The 20,434-nt window shown below is 43.9% G+C and overlaps 1 long non-coding RNA gene across 3 annotated transcripts; it reads left to right on the forward strand.

Moving 5' to 3' along the window:
- Positions 1–2,698: 2,698 nt before the first annotated feature.
- LOC309538865 lies at positions 2,699–19,679 on the forward strand. Of its 3 annotated transcripts, XR_014222414.1 has the most exons (6): positions 2,699–3,913; positions 7,216–7,460; positions 11,821–12,023; positions 14,985–15,620; positions 18,998–19,057; positions 19,355–19,679. It is a non-coding gene; the product is annotated as an uncharacterized lncRNA (long non-coding RNA). The 3 variants fall into 3 exon arrangements; XR_014222415.1 differs by lacking the exons at positions 18,998–19,057; positions 19,355–19,679 and having other exon boundaries at positions 14,985–15,694; XR_014222416.1 differs by lacking the exons at positions 11,821–12,023; positions 14,985–15,620; positions 18,998–19,057; positions 19,355–19,679 and adding an exon at positions 14,083–14,314.
- The last annotated feature ends 755 nt before the right edge of the window (positions 19,680–20,434 follow it).

Genomic DNA, 20,434 nt, shown 5'->3' on the forward strand with positions numbered 1-20,434 from the left:
GAGATGCAAACTTATCAATTATATCATTGTGGCGTTTGCCCTCCTAGGTGTGTGACATCATACTGTGTTCATAAGGAAAGGGTTAACTAATTGTAAAATGACTAACCAATGGGAACCCAAGGGACAGAGTTAACTGTGTATAAGGTTTAAGCACAGAGGTTTTTTTGGGGGGGAGTTAGAGTTAGGGTGGTTGAGAAGACAGTCTGGAGTTAGAAGAGACAGAGAAGATAAGTCTGTGGGTTGGGCTAGTTTGGTGTGAGAGAGTGAGAGAATTTGTTAAGAGGAGTCAGTCAAACAGTTGAGATAATCAGTCAGAAGGCATTAGGAAGGTATAGGCTGGTAAAGAAACTAAAGTTAAGATACTGACAGGAATATTATCTGAGAAACCACAAACTTGTTAATGTTTGTAAAATAAACTTGGTGGTTTTTTTGGTTCACTTTTAACAACTGTCTGGACTCAGTGTTTTACCAGACAGTAACTGGTTGGTGGCAGCGGGGAAGCGAGCACAGTGGTTGCACAGGGATCAATAGACCATTAAACGTCTGGGGACCCTGTGTGATCGCCACAATAATTTAAATCAGTACGTCACAGTTTATCATTTTATTCTGGCTCAGTGCCCCACCCTTGAAGCAGCACCCCAAGGAATTAAATCCTTCACTCAACTGCTATTGGGCACTCTTTTGCAAACCCTCTTGCAGTCTGGGAAGGGAGAGGCAAATTGGCATCTTCTCCCCCCTTCCACCAAATGTCTGATTAGGGTTTCATAGATAACAGTTTCATAGAGTTGGAAGGGACCCTGAGTATCTTCTAGTCCAGGGATATCCAACAGGTCAATCGTGATCTACTGGTACAGTAGATCCCTACGATGTTTTGCTAGATCGCGGTTGATCTATGGCTCCCTTTGCATCTGTAAATCTGACTCCTGCCCCTCCCCCTCATCCCGCCCTCCATTGTTGTTCGAACTCAGGAAGGGAAGATGGAGCTTCCTCTGTGTGGCTGTTTTCATCCATAGCGATGTGTTTGTGAGTGACTTAACCCCAACTTTCCTTGCCTCCCTCCCCCCCCCATTTTGGGGGTTGTTAAGGTACAGGAGTACTCCCCTCCTGTACCTTAACAACCCCCAAAATGGGGCTTTCCTCCTTCCAAAAAAGTTCAACTTTGAGCTGAACCCCTAAAGGGGGGCTTTCTTCTCCCCCCCCAAAAAAGCTCATCAACAACTTAGAGCTGAACCCCTTAAAAAGGGGGGTAGATCACTGCCAGGTTTTATTTCTGGAAGTAGATCACAGTCTCTTCGGAGTTGGCCACCCTGTCCAACCCCTTGAAATGCAGGAATAGGCAGCTGTCACATACGGGGATCAAACCTGCAACCTTGGCATTATCAGCAGCACACTCTAACCAACTGAGCTATCCAGACTCATTAGATCAGTTTCCTAAAAAAAAAAAAGTAATTCAGATATAGGGTAGGGTGGGTTCAACTTTGGGTAAGGGTCCTTCATCAAGATCACAGGGCAGGGAGGCTGTCCACAGCTGTAATAAAAATCATTAGCATAGACTGCTGTTAATTGGGCAGTGGGATAGTCTATCTCTTACCAGCACAAAGTTCTCCTCGCGGAGTTTGAGGAAGGAAAAAGAATTTTGAGACTTCAGTCTCTCAAGCTTCCACACAACCCTTCCATAAAAATGTATGATGAAGGGTTAAAAAGGAAGAAATTTTAGATTTACTTTTCTGCAGGAAAAAAAAAAGCTCCTGCTAGGATTTTTTAAAAATATATTATTAGAATTGTTGATTTCATCTCTTCATCATTTTTGCCTGCAACAGCTTTTACTAAAGATGAGTCATAATCCCTAGGAAACATTAGGGTAATGCAATAGATATTTGGAACGACACTCGGCATGTGATAGAACTCAACAGTGCAAGAAGCAAATTAACGGAGATGATAAAAAGAAAAAGTTTAGCCAGAAATTTATTAGGATAAAATATAATGACAGGAGGGTTTTTTGTTTTCTTTTGGAACTATAATTCTTTTCCTTTCCCTTAGTCTCTCACCCACCCACACCCTTCTTTCAATAATACTACATTACATTAAAGTTTGGTAACTGAAATGCGCACGACTTTTCAGTATCAGTTATCATTCATAGAATTACCTGAGCTAATATAGAAATTAACATGTGTGCCATATATCTTGGCCCAAGTTTCTGAAACCTATGTGTCATCAAGGATTGCCTAGGTATCTAGCTGTGTGGGAAGTACGTCTGTAGTGTGCAGATTAGAGGCCCCTTTGCAGATGGCATGCTGAATATGGATAAGGTGATAAGGATGAGGGGACACTGCTGAAGTCCAGTTTACACCTTCTTCACATGTTTAAATTATGCAAGGAGACGATCCAAATAGGGCTGATCAGTGGCGTAGCATGAGTTACTAGTGTCCAGGGCAAGTGTTATGCCCTCTGGTGGATTGGGCACACACCAGGGGACACGCACAGAGTCTACATGAAGGGTGAATGGAGCCTGCCTCCAATAGGCTCCTCGCTGGCTGCCTCCTGTCAGGATGCTGTCAGTGGCTCCCAATTGGTTGTCCAGGAAGGTATAAAGACAAGGAAAAGTTTCTTACACTCATTTTTTTTATTATTATTTCAAACTTTACAGAGAGAGGCTATAGAACCCATCCCCTTGGATAATGCTGTTGTCCCAAGTGAATCTCCACCCCCACTGTCTCTCCCACTTCCTCATTCATCATTCTTATCTTCTCCTCTATGGGTTGTCAGGAACGTGGCCCCCTAGGACCCAGCAGAAGGGTTAGTCTCTGAAAGTGAACAAGAGGCTGGTTTTCCTGAGGAGACAGAAGGGTTAAACTTCAGAGCTAGCAGTTCACAGGCTGATGATTCTGATGAGGGCTGGTTTCCAAAACTGATACCCCGCAGCCCTCTTCACACTCCTAGCTCAGATGAAGAGGGAGGGTTGGAAAACGGCCAACGAGAGGATAGGCTGCCAACAGATTGGAGAGAGACTCTGTCCACTGACAGTGGAGAAGAGACAAGTCATACTCTCAGCCCTCGAACGCAGCATTGGGAATGCCTTGAAGACGAGCGAAAGGGAAGAGGCAGACATACAAGGTTCTGGCATAGATCCTGGTGGAAGCGGAAATCAAATTCAGGTTAGTGCATCTGTTGTTGCTGAGAGGAGTGTAAAACTCCACTCAGGATGTTTGTTTGTGTAATAAAAACTATCTTGAACTGACGGGAGTCTGCTTACTGTTGGGAAGCTGGCTAGTCACCAGGAATCATTATATGGGTACCACTAAGTGCCCTCTGTCTTCGAGCTCTTTGCTCTCCTACTTTTAAGGCTCACTGGATTTTGGGACATGGAGGGTCTGGAATGCTTTCGAGTGACAAGGTGCCTGCCAGCTGCTGCTCCAGCTCTGCCTGCTCCTCCTCTCCCATGATTTCCCAATTTCCCTCGTCATCTGCCTCTGAACTGCTACCTCCCTAAGTCCCCTGTTGTAAATCTATGCTGTCTTCCTCTTCCTCCTCCCTGGAAGGGTCAGGTGGGGAGGTGGTCTCCACCACTTCTGCTCCTCCTCTGCCCAGTCCCTGACAATTTGTTTTCTTTAACAGTGGAAGCAGGTTTTCAGATTATACACAGCTCTTATTCAGGGTTTGATTTTGAGGCCAAAAATTAGACATCCAATAGTCTACAGAGAAACAACTGGGTAGTCAGGCTGATGGTTACTTGGCTGCAGAAGTTTACTGGCCATTGCTGTTGGCATGGAGATAGTCTAGGTTGAATGCAAACAGGCCATTCTGATGTCATGTGTGATGTCACAAAGAGGATATGCTTTAAGTCTTGGTAAAGCCGGAAACAGTTAACAGTCAGACTGCATCTCAGCCCTGTCAAGATGGATCTCCATAACAGGTGATGAATAGTTTTATTTGGGGACTATATTAACTTTTACTATTGGGGGAAAGTTTTAGATTGGTTTGCCAGTTTTTACCCTATCAAGTTGAGGCCAATAGATATACATTCACAACCCTGTACCCATCAAATAATCAACTATATGGGTGACTTTGTAACTGATTCATACAACCACATTTCCTTTCTCCACTCTGTAGCAGCTTTTTCTCTGTATTTGAAAAGATAAAGAAGGAGAATATAATGAACAAGGAATATGACCTGGATGAGTATGGTGAGGATCTAACCTTGACAAGTGAGGGGGCTAGGAAGATGGCTTTGCGGTCCAGCATAGGATATGATGGGTGCTGCTTCATATTATTGAATTCCTGTTCCACAAAAAGTAGTCTTTGAACTCTTTGCTCTCCTACTTTTAAGACTCGCCGGATTCTGGGACATGGAGTGTCTGGAATGCTTTCTAGTGACAACGTGTCAGCCAGCTGCTGCTCCAGCCCTGCCTTCTTCTCCTCTTCCATTATTTCCCAATTTCTCCCTCATCTGCCTCTGATATGTGACCTCCTCTTCCTCCTCCCTGGAAGGCACAAGATGGGGTAGTGGTCTCCACCACTCCTCCTCCTCTGCCCACCCCTGACACCTCCATCCACCTGCCCACTAGACCAACCCAACCGCTGCCATGTATCAGCTGCCAGGCTCTGTGCCTGTTGTGGGGGCAGCTGGTTACATCTACTAAAAAATGTGTGCCCAGGGCCACAGCCCCCCTGCTGCCCCTTACTATGCCTCTGGGGCTAATGAAGAATAACAAATTTGATCTGAAATGCAGGAGGCAAGGCAACTGTCCCCACTCTTCCCAAATGGTGGTCCCGGAGCTGCACTGAAAGCTATTTAACAATCATATTTGAAACTTCCTATGGCGTTCACATGGGGCCCCCGGTCCTTCCACGGACTATTGACCCTGCACCACCATGGTTTATCTCTTCCACTGCCACCAACCAGGTTTCTCCGGTAACAAATTCAGACTCAGTCAGGTTGTAACGTTTTAACAAAGATTCCAGTTTATTGTGAACACAAACAAGTTTTAAATACTTTGAAACACTGTAATCCAATTCACTCTCTATCTCCCCTCTGTCTCTAACCCACTCTGACTCCTGTGCCTCCCACCCACAAGAAACCAACTGAATTACGTAACTGCCAAAACCCCTGTGTTGAGCCTTAAACACAGTTGGGCTCCGCCCCTGGGCTTTCTTATTGGTCAGCCTTTTAACCCTTTATCTCTCCCCGCCCCAGTACAACATCTCCATAATGAGTGGGCAAATACCATACTTCCAATTTAGGGGTCCCCTTTTAACAGTAGTGTGACTCTTTCCTGGACTGCTTTGATTCCCAAAAGATTGTCTCATCCCCTGGATACCCAACTGATCACTGCACCCCACAAGAGAAGGCATCCTGCAGATCTCGACTTATCAGGAAGTCCATCCCATGCAATGTAAAGTGGGCCTTTAGTGTGGCAGCACCTACCCCTTGGAATGACCTCCTCTTATATATCTGATATACTCCATCTCTATTTTCTTTTCAGGAACTGTTGAAAACATTCCCTTTTCAACAAACCTTCTAAGTAGATATTGTTATCCCAGTTGTATCTTTTATGGATTTGTGGTGTATTTTATATACATAATAGTTGTTGTTAATTGTTTTATATGTGATCAACTTTTTAAAAAGTGTTTTTATATAAGGAACTTCCTTAACGGTTTTTATATATGACATTGTTTCATATACACTCTTATTGTATTGAAAATCACTTTGGGATGCCTTACAGGTTGTGATTAATAAATGATATTAACAGTGCTTTTTTCTAAAATGAATGTTTAGGGGTACTCTCATTTTGACTCAAAAAAATTACCATAAATAGAGTTCATGGGCAAAAGTACAAAGAACATGCATTATCTCATATTATACAACTGACAGCTCACAGTAACTACCACATTGGCATGAGGTTGTGTACACTAACATCTTCCCGATTCCTCTGCTTGCTGTTGGTGTCTGTCACCAGATGTCATCCTTTCAAAAACCATGAATTTAGTAATTTTCCTACTCATATTGAAATACTGCCCCTCAATGAGGCCAAACCTTCATCAGAGGTAGGGCAAAACAAGGCTTACCAAAGATCTGCAGGATCATATGCAGGGATAGGTGAATCTGTCAATTTTAGTTTCTCGTTTTCCAGGCTTAAATTCAGTTTTCCACATTTGCACAACCACTTGCAATTATATCTGTCTCTTTCTATCTATCTATCTATCTATCTATCTATCTATCTATCTATCTATCTATCATCTATCTCAGGAAAATTCACCAGCATTTTAGCATGAATATCTAATAATAATAATAATAGTAGTAGTAGTAGTAGTAGTAGTAGTAATAACAACCTATCCATCTGGCTGGGTTTCCCCAGGATTTTATATGTTGTTTTGACTAACATACACATTTTTGCAAACCATTTCCCTTAATACAATGGTGTCCAAACTTTTTTTCAAAGAGGGCCAGATTTGATGAAGTGAAGGGCTGTGAGGGCCGACCAAAGGGCCGACCAAAGTTGTTGACCTTGTTGACCTTTTTTTAGGATTGAAGTTGTGGAGGTTTTTTAAGGAGGTTATGGAGGTTTTTTAAGGATTTTACCCAAGAAATAAGCTGCCACAGGGGCCAGATTAAACTGACTGGTGGATCAGTTTAGCCCCTGAAATGGACTTTGAAAATCCCTGCCTTAATATAATGCATTTTTGTGTGTTATTTCCATGAATATATCCATTTTTTGCACATTTTGCCCTCATATATGCATTTATGTAGACATTGTAGGGTTGGAGATTTGCATTGCAAAATTTGGAGAACTACACGTTTCGAAAGATGGCTGTGTTTTGGTTCATGTGCTTGATCCAGCCTTGAACTGCTGGCTCAACAACAGAGAAAGCCCATTTCATTCCTCTTCTCTAGTCACTGCAAGCTGCAGGGCTTCAGATATGGTGGTGGTCCTGTTGCTCCATTCTGCCCTGATATTCCCTGGCTAGAGATAAGATTGCCCCGTTGGCTATTTGCATTCCCCCCCCCACCCAAAGTCTTATGTGGTTTTATACTGGCTTTCAAGACTTGCAGCAGGAAGCAGGAAAGGACCTCTACAGGCCCTGTTCCTGCCATGTCTAACAGAGAAACAGTGAGAGGCAAATTGGAGTTGGAAGCTAGAGCTCTTTATGGGAATGGCTTTGTTGTTGTTGTTAATGGAAGCCCTGATGGGCTGGCATGTTTTTCACGTTCCCTAGGGCACTCTATCTACTGGGCAGTTTTTATGTGATTTGATAATCAGTTGAATGTGGCTGCCTGGCGAACTCCTCATGTTGATTTTTCATCATGGCCTTTTGTAAATGAAGCAACAGATGGAGGATGAAAAAAAAGACCCACATTAGCAGTATGGGGAGCATGAGATGGTTTCTCAGAGGACTACCACAGCTGAAATAAGGAACGGCAGGACACTCAGAGGAAGAGACTGCTGCCTATGGCACTGGAGGTATGGTACAACAACCAACTGTTTTTAGACAGCTCTAGTGGGCGAACCTCCCTCAAAGCAGGCTTCCTCAACCTCGGCCCTCCAGATGTTTTTGGCCTACAACTCCCATGATCCCTAGCTAGCAGGACCAGTGGTCAGGGATGATGGGAAATGTAGTCTCAAAACATCTGGATGGCTGAGGTTGAGGAAGCCTGCTCAAAAGCGTCTCTCCTCACAAAGTGAACAGATCAAGTGCAGATCCTGGGTGAATGAGCTGTGCCAGGAGCACTGGCGGAGGAAGGGGGTGCGGTGATGGCAGTCCACTCCGGGTGTCATCCTGGAGGGGGATGACATCGCCGTCCCCCTGGGACGCTCACTGCTTGCTGCAAGTGGCCCCCCTGGGGACATCTCAGGAGGGCTTTATCCCCAGTCTTTGAATCACAAGTAGGGTTCTAACCAACTCCTGCTCACATCTGTTAACGGTATATGCGTCAAATGCCCCAATTTTCAATGGTCAGTTCCGGAATTGCAAAAGTCATCCCATCATCTGATTTGATCCTGCCAGTGTTGCTGCTGCTGTTGAGCTCAGGAGGAAGGGTGAGCCAGAGCTTGTCTCGAGTGGAGACTGTGGCAGTGGCAGCTGTGAGTGAGCATCCTATTGCCTCTCCATTGCCTCCCTTGAGCAGCTCGTAGCAGCTGCTGGAGAGTAGGCGACGAGGAGGAGAGGCTGCCACTGCCAGGGCCCAGCCCCACAGGGTGCACAAGCTCTGAGGGGCAGTCAGAGGGCTGGGCCGCCCTGAGAGGGAGGACAAGGTAGGCTTGCCATACGTCAGGAAAATCCCTGACATGTCCTGGTTTTCATGTGTAAAAATGGCGTGGGGAAGGGAATTGGCAAAATGTCAGGGAAAACCCAGATGTATGGCAATGCAGTGGAAGCAGCACCAAAAGCTTAAAATCACTATTTTTGCAGGAGGCATTCCCAAAAAAGCTCAGCAGTCTGGGTTTGTTCCCCAAAAAATAAGGCAACCCTAGGATGGGGGGAATAGAGGGGAGCACAAGAGGTCTTGATCATTTACAAATTTATTTGTGTATTTGCATCTAAACTTGCACATTTCTAAAATTGATTTATTGGTGCGTGTTTTTCTTTTTGTAAATCTACCAAAGAATGAAATGAAATCAGGATTAAGGGGTTTTCTCAGGACGGTGGGGGGTCATGAGTTCTGCATCCCATGGGTGTTGTGGTGGTGGCAGATAGGCATAGCTGTCAACTTTTCCCTTTTCTTGAGAGGAATCCTATTTGGAATAAGGGAGTTTCCCTTAAAAAAAGGAATACGTTGACAGCTATGCAGATAGGAAATGCTCTACACAGTGGGAGGGCCAAAAATGGGGTGTGTGAGAGGAGGGTCAGTTGGTCAGTGAGAAATGTCCCTTTTTTCATCTGAAGAAAACTGGAGGGCGTGTAACAGCTATTGTTTTATGTTTTGTTAATCAAGTTGTTTTGGTATGTTTAATCCCAGCTATTGCCATGATTCTCTTTATTTCCTTCCCATTGCATTTGCTCTATTCTTACATTCTTCCTCTGGCTCTGTATTCCCATGTGTGCCACCTGTTCCTTGAATCAATGGGCCTCTTCCTACACAAACCATCTTATTTCATTGGACGTGCAAAGGCGCCCTCATGAATCAAATCGGACATATAGAACTTCCATATAAACTCAAACATGATGCATCACAATGGAGTCATTTCACACCTTTGGCTACCGGTATCCCAGCACAGGGCTGTAGCTCAGTGATACAGCATCTGCTTTGCATGCAGAAGATGCCAGGTTCAGTCCTCATCAAGGATGTTTCCTATTTGAAATCCCAGAATGCTGCTGCCACTCACTATAGGCAAACCAAGAAGGATGAACCAATGGTCTGATTCACTATAAGGCACTGCCTGTGTTCGTCTTCCTAAAAACAGTGGAACCTTGGTTCTCAAACTTAATCCATTGTTGAAGTCTGTTCGACTCCTGAAACCTTTCGGAAACCAAGGTGCAGCTTCCAATTGGCTGCCGGAGATTCCTGAACTCAAGCAGAAGCCGTGTCGGACATTTGGCGTCCGAAAAATGATTGAAAACAGGGACACTTGCTTCCAGGTTTCCGGCGTTCGGGGGCCAATTTGTTCATCAACTAAGCTGTTAAAGAACCAAGGTTCCACTGTATAGTGATTTACCTGCTTTTGTGAACCAGCCCTTAGTAAATCATGTGGTCACATTCATCCGCCCACCCCGTGGAATGCCCTCCCATCAGATGTCAAGGAAATAAACAACTATCTGACATCAGAAGGCAGCCCTGTATAGCAAAAAAAAAGTAATGTCTATGTCTGATGTTTCATTGTGTTCTTAATATTCTGTTGGCAGCTGCACAGAGTGGCTGAGGCAACCTAGTCAGACGGGCAGCATATAAAAAACATTATTATTATTATTATTATTATTATTATTATTATTATTATTATTCACAGGTTTCTGGAATTCTTGCTGCCTTTCAATGTGGAGGCTTATTTGACATTTAGGACAGTTGCCGAGTCACACACATCAGTTTCAGGAGAATTGCCCAAGGCTGCCGATCCTTTTTTTACCCAGAAGAATGAGGTGTAATCACCGAGACACATCACCGAAGCTGTCAACAAATGTTGGCATTCCTTCCTGGCTGCTGTTCATTGCTTATCAAATAATCACTTCTTGTAATAGGGGAGCAGAGTGTAAACATGCTCTTTGCTAATTTGCCAGTCCTTGAACATCTGATTCTAAGGCAGAATGAACAGGAAATACTCATGAGCTCCGTGACGGCCTAGTTTGGTTCCAATTAAAATTTTAATGAAACTCGAGCAGAACCCAACTGTGACTGGTGGCACAGCTTTTGATTCAGCTGTGCCCTTCTTATGTCACCTCATTTGGCGGGGTTTCTATGATCAGACATCGATACTGGGAGCTGATGAGATCGAGACACATTAAAACTGAGGAGGGCTTGGAGCAAATTGCTCTACAGAGTTGCACTTTCAGTTGCTGTTGGCAGATTGACATTCCAAATCACCTAGATCTCTATGCTGCATATTTTATTTTAATAATAATAATAATAATAATAATAATAATAATAATAATAGTAATAATATATGGATATCCCAGGAGACTAAGAAGGGAGGAGAATGATTACACTGTACACCAGCCAATGGAGGATGCTTGTGGCTATAAGAACAAGATGCCCCCGCCCCTAAAAGAGGCTGTGGAAATAAATAACATTTCACGGGGATCCAGGAGTGGATTAGCAAGTGAAAGGACTGTGAGATGAGTCCCATTGCTAGAAACAGCTTCATAGCCTGAGCATGTGCTATGAGGTACCTTGGCCTGTGGCATCATTCTCTAGCTGACTCTGATTGGCATCTTATCAGTGCACATGAATCCTCACACATATTATTTATTGGATTTATATACTGCCCTATACCCTGGGGTCTCAGGGCGGTTCACAGAATCAAATCAAGATATAAAACCACAAAATACCTAATAAAAATAAAAACAACAACCCAATAGCCCCCCTCACAAAAAAAAACACACACATTTTAAAAGGGCATAGTATGTCAATCAGATCAACCAAAGGCCTGGTTAAAAAGGAACATTTTTGCCTGGCACCTAAAGGTGTATAATGAAGGTGCCAGGTGAACTTCTCTGGGGAGAGCATTTCACAGACGGGGAGCCACTGCAAAAAAGGACTGTTCTTGTGTTGCTACCTTCTGAACCTCTTGAGGAGGAGGCACACAAAGAAGGGCCTCAGAAGATGATCTCAGGGTCTGGGTAGGCTGATATGGAAAGAGGTGGTCCTTGAGGTATTGCGGTCCTGAGCCATTTAAACCAGCACTTTAAATTGGCCCCGGAAACCATGCATTTTTATGGTAGAGGAAGTACAACAGATGCAAAGGAACTGCAGGAATTAAAAGGTGAGGAAAACTGAGTGTTCTCCATTTCAGTTGTTGTTGTTGTTGTTGTTATACATTGCTTTTTCTATTCTCAATTTTGGAAAATCATCCGGATAAACTGTTATTCAAATGAAATGTTAGTGCAGAGCATACAAGAGGATTGATAACAGACTAAAATGAAGAAAATCTGATCCACAGAAACCACAGGGGATAAGGAAATGAAACATTGCTGTTTTAGAGGGTAGGGAAGTCTTTGGCCTTGCATCGTTTTCTGACCTTGAGGACAGAGTTTACTGTGGACTTATAATGGGGAACCTCCTATTGTTTTCCCTACCTGTTTGCTCTAGTCTTCTTAGGTTTCCCCAGGAGAAGCAAACAGATACATTTGAAGCAGTATTACATTGTGTCTCTGTGTGACTCCATTTGCTAGATGCTGAGAACAAGTAGGATCTTTGAGGTCAAGAGTTGACGTCCTAACCAGCCGTCCTCCATGGCTCTAATAAAAGCCAATTACTATCTCCGTGACCTTGGACAAGTCAACTCAACTTCATGGATCCTCCTGCTGCTCAGCTGTAAAATGAAGCGAGAGCTTAGAGGGAAACAGATGCTGCATTTATGCGGCATTTTTCCAGGGTAAATAAATTATAGGATAAAATAATAATTAATTAATAGCTGGCAGTCAGTGCGTGGCAATTAGGCCGTCAGAGCCATTAGCACTGTACCTAAACAAAATTCATTTTCATTAGGGATGCTAATGCATTCAAGAAGCTGTTGACACCCCCATGCACATTCAGACTTGCCTTCACCATTGCCAGAAACTGACTTGCCTGAGGTTGGTAAGATTTGTTCAATTGCCTGCCCAAAATTCTCATCCATGCTTGTCTCTTCTGGGGATAGCATTCTTGGCATTGCTGTAATTGTGAGATGCTGTAACTATGTAATCAGAGCACGGTGTGTGCTGTTTCTCAACCCGCGAGATTTATGTGCTATCACTGATGTTGTCTGCTGTTATGCAACTTTGAGGCATAGGGAGACAGCCACGTAAGGCAGAGCCAATTTTGTGTATCATGAAAGGGCAGCACATGGTTAGATATTTAAAGGATGATGATGCTCGCCACCAACAATCATCCTTTTGGAGTTTCCTGTCTCAGGTACCAAAGTAATTTGATCACTCTCCAATACTTTAGATGCTGGGATGCTGTGAGATGCTGCTCCAACTCAGCAAGCAAAAAGTCTGAGGTCTACCAAGCCGATGTTGGGATATTCTATTCCACCTTTTGTTGCAGACATGGGATTGTTGCGTGTCACATGTCTGTTTACTTTCCAGCACAGATTGCTGGGTCCCTTGAGGAGAACTTCCGCTCTGTGTATTGCTTTTCTTTTGAGACTCTCTCCAAGAAGACGGCAAGGAGAGACGACATGTTTCTTTGTTCTGATTTATGTAAAATAAATCCATAGTTTTAGTATGTATCCACAGCCTCAGCCTCTTTTGTTGTGCAGTTTACACTGCCACATATAGTGTGCTCAAGTCAGCTATCTTGAGTCTCTGATTTACATCGAAGCCAGAGGTCGATGAATCTCCTCAGCGTGAAGGCTGAGAGGGAGATGATCCAGCTGGGGGCTAGCCAGGTGGCCTTTGACCCCCAGATGCTGACAGCCTTATGAGGAATGGTTGAAGGAGCTGGGTATGTTTAGCCTGGAGAAGAGGAGACTGAGAGGAGATAGGCCAGCCATCTTAAACATCTTAAGGGCTGTCACATGGAAGATAGAACAAGCTAGTTTTCTCCTGTTCTGGAAGGTAGGGCTCGAACCAATGGCTTCAAGTTACAAGAAAGGAGATTCCGACTAAACATCAGGAAACACTTTCTGACAGTGAGAGCTGTTCGATAGTGGAATGGTCTCCCTTGGGAGGTTGTGGACTCTCCATCATTGGAGGTTTTCAAGCAGAGGTTTAATGGACATCTGTCTTGGATCCTTTAGTTGTTATTTATTTTGTGGTCTCCTGTGGCAAAATTGCATAACTAGTGTGAGTTATGTTGTCATCCCTTTATTCCGCTCCATTAATTTCAATGCATAGGAAACACAATGCAAATGGACCAGGAAATGTAATCAATTATATATCATTTGCAGACTGAAAACAACAATGAATACCATCTGCATCTGCTGGGTTGGTTTCTATTCCAAACATTGAATGAATAAGTGAGCATCATTAACTGCTACTACTGTTTCCATTTTTGGTCTGAATTCTCCAACATCCCTAATGGCATGTTACCTTACTCACTGTGTAGACACATGTGATTATATTACACACTAATATAAGGAAGTATTATACCTTTACATCCCCAAAGGAAGCTATCTTGTGATGTTGGTAGAGAGTAAAAACTGAGTGCTGTGTGGGAAAAGTGCTGTAACTGATGCACCAAAAAGCCTGAATAATAATAATAATAATAATAATAATAATAATAATAATAATAATATTTTTCACTAAAGGGGGCACTCTTGCTTCAAAAGTAGTTCTTGGCTCTGGCTTAAAAAAAAATGATATTAAGAAAAAAACATGGGAAATATTCCAAATATACAAATCAATATTCCCAAGCATGCTTGGTTACTGTCTGAAAGGTGTAAAGGTTTATTTTTATAGACAACCTGACTTTATTTTCCTCCATCCTTGCTCTCAGTTTACCTCCCACAGACCATGCAGTCCTGCTAGGAACGTGAGGCTGGCTGGAGCATAAATGCTAACTGTATCATGAGTCTCTACAACGGGAAATGTTACATGACCATTGAACACCAACGGAGAGCGATTGCGATTGATTGCCATGATGTAAAGCCTGCCTCAATGGACTTAAACCATGTGATCCGACTAACTAGATTTACACCCCATTGTTTTGTCTGGGGAGTCTGCTGATACCAAGTATTTCTTTGCTTTGGCAGAGAGGCTGATTTCCATCAACCTTTTGAAAGAGGATGATGGATGGAAATGCATTTTTCGTAAGCTCCTGAAGTACAGCGATAATAAATCAGCAAAACATGCATTAAAAGAACTTTCCCCTGATTCTGAATCAATTTCTTGCTTCAAAACCTCTATAATCTACCCTTATTTATGTTTGTTCTTTCATTAATGCTCCTATATTCTTTGCTCAGGGACGGTGTGATTGGGAGTTATTTGAAACACAGGCATTCCCCAACTCTATCATGTTTTGTTTTGTTTTTTAAAAAAATTGTAATTATTTTAAATCGAATTATACACATTGATATAAACCCATCAATAACAAAACTGCATTTCCAAGCATTATTTCCATCCTGTACACCCAATTAATTGTAAATATTATTCCGTCTTCATAGAGCAAACAAACATAATAATCCTCTTCAAATGAAAAGCAACTGGAGAATTAAACTTTGGTGCCTTTTCATGAATACCTATTTCCACTGGTTATCTCAGGTTAATTGTAACATTATCTTAAATTGAGGGCAGGGACTGTCTTACCTCTAAACAACCTTTTTTGTTTTTTGGCTGAAGAGTAATATAAAAAGTTTAATAATAATAATAATAATAATAATAATAATAATAATAATATCATCTTTCCCATACAGTGCTCCTGCTCTACTGTACAGTTAATACCTGTTTTCTAGAGATGACCTCAAGAAGAAGAGCATCTCTGTATCCCATTCCTTAAAGAAGCTTAAAGCAGCAAACAAAAGACATAGATAAAGATAAAATGATTCTAAGATCCATCCAGGGAGCTTCATGGTTGAGCAGGGAGCTAAGCACCCACTACTGTACTTCAAGCTCAACACTTTCTCTGCTATGTCAACTTGCCTTGATCAAAAGTGGGAAAGAGAAGTTTCTCCAGTAGTGTTTGTGTAGCCAAGTCACTTGTAGAACTAGAACAATTATTTTAATGAGGGATTTCAGCATTAATTCCATGTGGTCTCCTTTGGAAACTATCCAAGAGACTGCATCATTTTGTGCATTTATGTCAGCCCTATGTTCTGTCTCGCTTGCATTTTGCAACTCAAACTCAAAGTATTGTTCGTGTGGTTCCTACGTAGATGGTCTCCCATCCAGACACTGACCAGACCTGCTACAAAAGCTGAGGCTGCTGAACAGACTCTTCAATAAAACAGTGAACAGGGTGGTGATACAATGACACCTGCAAACGACACAAGATAATATCACCAAAGCAACTATCTGCAAACAAACAATAAACGTCCATAAAAATGGCAAAAGTAGTTTCTTTCCCAAATAGGTTTTATCTTAAACCATTGCAAACACAGAAAATAAAGAGTCCACTTGTGATATACCAGTGGTTCAGTGCTCTCATGTTCTTCTGGTATTCCAACCTTTTGTCGCTAAACAACTTAGTCTTTGAGCTTTATAGTAAATAATATTAAAGAGAAGACAGTATGTAAATGACTTAAAGCAGGGGGTATATCTGTCCCTATCTGCATTTTTCCATTGGGAGGAGCGTAGAAAGTGGATGATGTTATTCAGTTTGTTAAACCTCCTTGACTCTTTGACTGTTCTTAATGTGGTATTGTCGGGTGGGGTTGTTGCTACAGCATTGATACAATTTTTTGTGTATCTTTATTTTTAAATATTAGCATGATTTATATGGAAATTGTTCCAGTTTGTTGTGTACTTTTTGATGTGTTTTATTTATTTTTATGACTACTTTGGCTATGTTTACAATTATGTAGATATTTTCATGTTGTAAGACACTTTGAATATGGTATACAATGAGGTGATGCTTCTGATGATGATGATGATGTTGATGTTTAGCTTCAGGAAGTTGATGATTTCATGTCCAGTCACACCATAGCCTGTATGGAGAAGCTCTTTCTTCACCAAATGATGTAGTTATCTGTCTATGAGCCTTCCTCCATCCACCTCCTTCTTTCCACTCCAGAAGAAGGGTAGGGGAAAAGGTCGATTGGGTTCTGCTGGTGACTCTTGGGATGATTTGCAGTAGATCTGCAACTCTAATTGTTGAACAAAAGCCATAAAACAGCTACCCATTACCTCCCAAAGTTGGCTGCTAGTCCTGAAAACAAACTTCTGAGCTGAGCATGTGTTCAGATGCATTGCAGACCCTCCAAGTGTCCTTATTTTCCAGGGACAGTCCCAGATTTACAGAAGCCTTCGTGGCTTCTGATTTGATACTGGAATGTCCTGCTTTTCCTTGGGACACCCCCATTTTCATTGGAAAAACGTTGGAGGGTATGGAATCCTGAATCATCATTCTAAATATACAGAATATTTCCTCTGATGCCATTTTCCATCTGTCTCTGGTTGGTGAATCTTCACATCCCAGTGAAAACTAAGTTTCAATCTGCCCATTTAGAGCTCTAGAGTAAGGATGGATGGGGGAAAGGGAGGAAGGCCAATCCTGACCAGGCAACCGGGTGAATAACAGAGCTCCCCCTTTTCATCCACTGTATAGTGTTTTAGGGCAGTGTTTCCCAACTACTGTTCCGCGGCACACTAGTGTGCCGCGAGATGTTGCCTGGTGTGCCGCGGGAAAAATTAAAAAAGTCAAATTTTCGATTGGGGCTCCGTCACTAGATGACCCCTGGGGTTCCCTCCCTCCCTCCCTCTCTCCGCCTCCCTCCTCCTCCTCCTCCGAGGAGGCCCTTCCTGGCTCTCGGCCAAGGCTTGGCGCCTGCCACTCACTCACTCACTCGCCCACCCGTCCCTCCATCCCTGCACCCGGCCTCTCCCCCTCCGTCCCCGGCGCGGGGGCTGCCGGGATCCGTAGTCCCCTCGCCCTTGGGCTCCGCGCCCGCGCGGGGTGTGCGAACTACGTTTCCCAGCGTGGCCTGGCGGGCCGGGCGTTTTGTTTGAAGTGCTCTTCTCCCGGCCATGGAATGAGCGCGGCGGGCGGGCAGGGGCTCTTCCGCGCAGACCCCGCACAGCCTGCCTGCGCCCCCGTGGAGATCGGGCGGCAGGATGGAGCCCGGGGATCCCGCGGAGGTGGAGAGGCGGAGGCTGCCGCCCAGGTAGGGCTGCGTCGGGGTTTTTTTATTTTTGCAATGCTGCATCCGCGCCGGAGGGGACGCATCGGACCGCGGGGAGACCCCTTGGCGGGCGTGCAAGGCAATGCAAGCGTGCAGGCGTTGCATGGAGTGCAGTGCAATGCAATGGCAATGCGGCGCCCTGCATGCATGCATGCAACTTCCACCGGCGCTCCGGACTTGGCAGGTGAGGGGGGTCCCCAGTGGGCGGCAGAGAGAGCCGGGAGGGCAAAGGGGAGCCGGGGGGGGAGCAGCGCTGCTCCCCGAGCCGAGCCCGGGGGGAAACTTCGGCGTCGTTGCACCGGGTGTTGGAAGCGGAGGCTGGCGGGGGCCCCTCACCTGCAAAACCTGGTCGCCTCTCATATATTTCGTGCATTGCATTCATCGCCCGCTTTCTCCTCCAAGGAGCTCCCGGGGGCGCGCGTGGTTCTCCCCGTGTTATCCTCGCAACAACAGCCCTGCGAGGTGGGTCAGGCGAGTGGCCCAAGGGAGCACCCAGGGATTGTCCTGGCCAGGTGGGGTGATTTGAACCCTGCTTTCTGCCCGGTCTTCGTCCTCATTTAGCCCCCACATGTGCATGACTGAGGTTTTCCCCCCTCGTCTTGGCTATGGTGTGAGTCTGTGCTGTTAATTAATGGGGTTCTGCCTTCGGAGAAGATGAGCCAGCCCTCAAGGAGGTGATTATGTAATTTGCTAGCAATTCATGTCCCTCCCGGCGTGACGCTGCGCGCTGACGTCACAGGGCTGTAATGGTGGTGTGCCTCGAGATTTTTTTCATGAAACAAGTGTGCCTTTGCCCAAAAAAGGTTGGGAAACACTGTTTTAGGGGATGCATCTTGCCAATACATGAAGTTACCTGGAGTCTTATACACATTCTTCTTCACCCCTTAACCTTCCGGGAAACTGGGGAACCTAATGGAAAGTTTTGTTGGGTGGGTGGATGGGTTTATGTGAATGCACAGGCCTCCATTTTGATCTGACCATTATTCACGAGAAATGTTTTGCCCACTACCCAACCCTAACAAATATTCTGTTAAGAAGGCACCTCTCCCTGTTTCTCTCTCTGTCCCCACACCCTCCAGCTTTGCTTCGTATTTGTTAGTATCTTAAATGTCTGCTGTTTCAATTAAAAGTATTCCTTTCGATGCTGCAGATCGATTCTTTCTGGCTGCCGCAGCTCACTTGCATTAACGATAAGGGAAATATGGCTTAAGTGGTCATCGGACAAAAGCTTGCTAGAATCACAGGGCTCAAGTGTAGGATTAGTTCCCTCAAAGCAGCTTAATCGTTTGTCTGTAATTGTAAAATGCACTTGGACAAAAACCTTGCATCCACTTTTGCACTTGTCGGCTGCTAATTCTAATGGAGCTGTTTAAAAAACACTCAAGAGTTACAAAGGGTGCAATCAGCCAATGCAACCGCTGCCTCCCCGCTTTGTTTCAGCGGGGCTTTTGTAAGGGCAAAGCTTAGCCGAATGTGCTTCAAACAGCATATGTCAGCAGTTGGCTGCAGTTCTGTAGAATCTTACACTTATAAATATATGTTCCTGGTGGATAAGGTTGTGTACTCAGCTTGGCCTCTTGTAATAGCAGAAATAATCCATTGTAGCTTGTTTGGGTGCCTGGAGACCTCTTGCCAAATCGAGAAGACAGGTGAGTCAGTTGCAGTTATGCTTGTAGGGATGTTGTCTACCTAAACTTTCTATGTTAACCTGGGTGAAGACTTGACGTTTTCATCCCCCAAAAAGTTTTTGATTTGAGTTTCCATTGAAATGAGGTTGTATTTTAATATTTTAATGTTGTATTTTAATCTTGTTTTTAAGTTATATTTCAATCAATTTGTTTTATAACTGGTGTTAGCTGCCCTGAGACCGGTCTTGGCTGGGGAGGGTGGGATATAAATATTATTATTATTATTATTATTATTATTATTATTATTATTATTATTAGTCATGGAAAGGTGGGAGAAGGCAGGTAAAGGGACAAAGAAGATCTCTGCTGCCAGATGGAGTATTCCGCTGAATGCTAGGTGCTGGTGAGCTCAGGTGAGGAGAGTCCTACTCGAGGTCCTACTTGCAGTTTTCCCAAGGTCATCTAGTGGGCTAATGTAAGAAAAGCAGACCCTCCAAGTGTCCCTATTTTCCAGGGATAGTCTTGGATTTATTGAAGCCATTCCAGTTTCTGATTTGATCCTGCAATGTCCCACTTTTCCTTAGGGTGTCCCCATTTTCATCAGAGAAATGTTGGAGGGAATAATAATAATAATAATAATAATAATAATAATAATAATAATTTATTGCTTATACCCCACCCATCTGGCCTGGCCTCCCCAGCCACTCTGGGCGGCTCCCAACAGAATATAAAAAACATGATAAAGCATCAAACATTAAAAAACTTCCCTGAACAGGGCTGCCTTCAGATGTTTTCTAAAAGTCAGATAGTTGTTTATTTCCTTGACATCTGATGGGAGGGCGTTCCACAGGGTGGGCGCCACTACCGAGAAGGCCCTCTGCCTGGTCCCTGTAACCTCACTTCTTGCAGTGAGGGAACCGCCAAAAGGCCCTCGGAGCTGGACCTCAGTGTCTGGGCTGAACGATGGGGGTGGAGACGCTCCTTCAGGTATACTGGGCCGAGGCCATTTAGGGCTTTAAAAGTCAGTACCAACACTTTGAACACATTAATTTTACAGTTATAAATATATTTTTTTTTTTTACATTGTGCTGAACCCCAGTCTTTTAAGATTAGGTGCCCCATGTAGTGCCATTCTTCAGAAACTCCAGTTCTTTGTTGTTCTTTTTTTTTTTAAAGCATACTGGTTTCATCTGTTTTCAATTCAAAGGGGAAATTGATGTCTGTGGGGAATTTCTGAAAGGCAGCTTTTTGTGTTTTTGTTTTTTAAAAAATGCTTTTTGTTAGAAAATCACCAGTCTGGAAGACTTCCGGTAGAGCGCGGACCCGAGGCAGGCGAGGGAGAGAAAGCCCTAGCTGTTTTTGGCCGAAAAAAGGGGGTTTGAGGGCGGAAAACCCCCG

The sequence above is a fragment of the Podarcis vaucheri genome, assembly GCF_965113315.1.
Source record: "Podarcis vaucheri genome assembly, chromosome: 8".
In the NCBI taxonomy this organism is placed as follows: Eukaryota; Metazoa; Chordata; class Lepidosauria; order Squamata; family Lacertidae; genus Podarcis; species Podarcis vaucheri.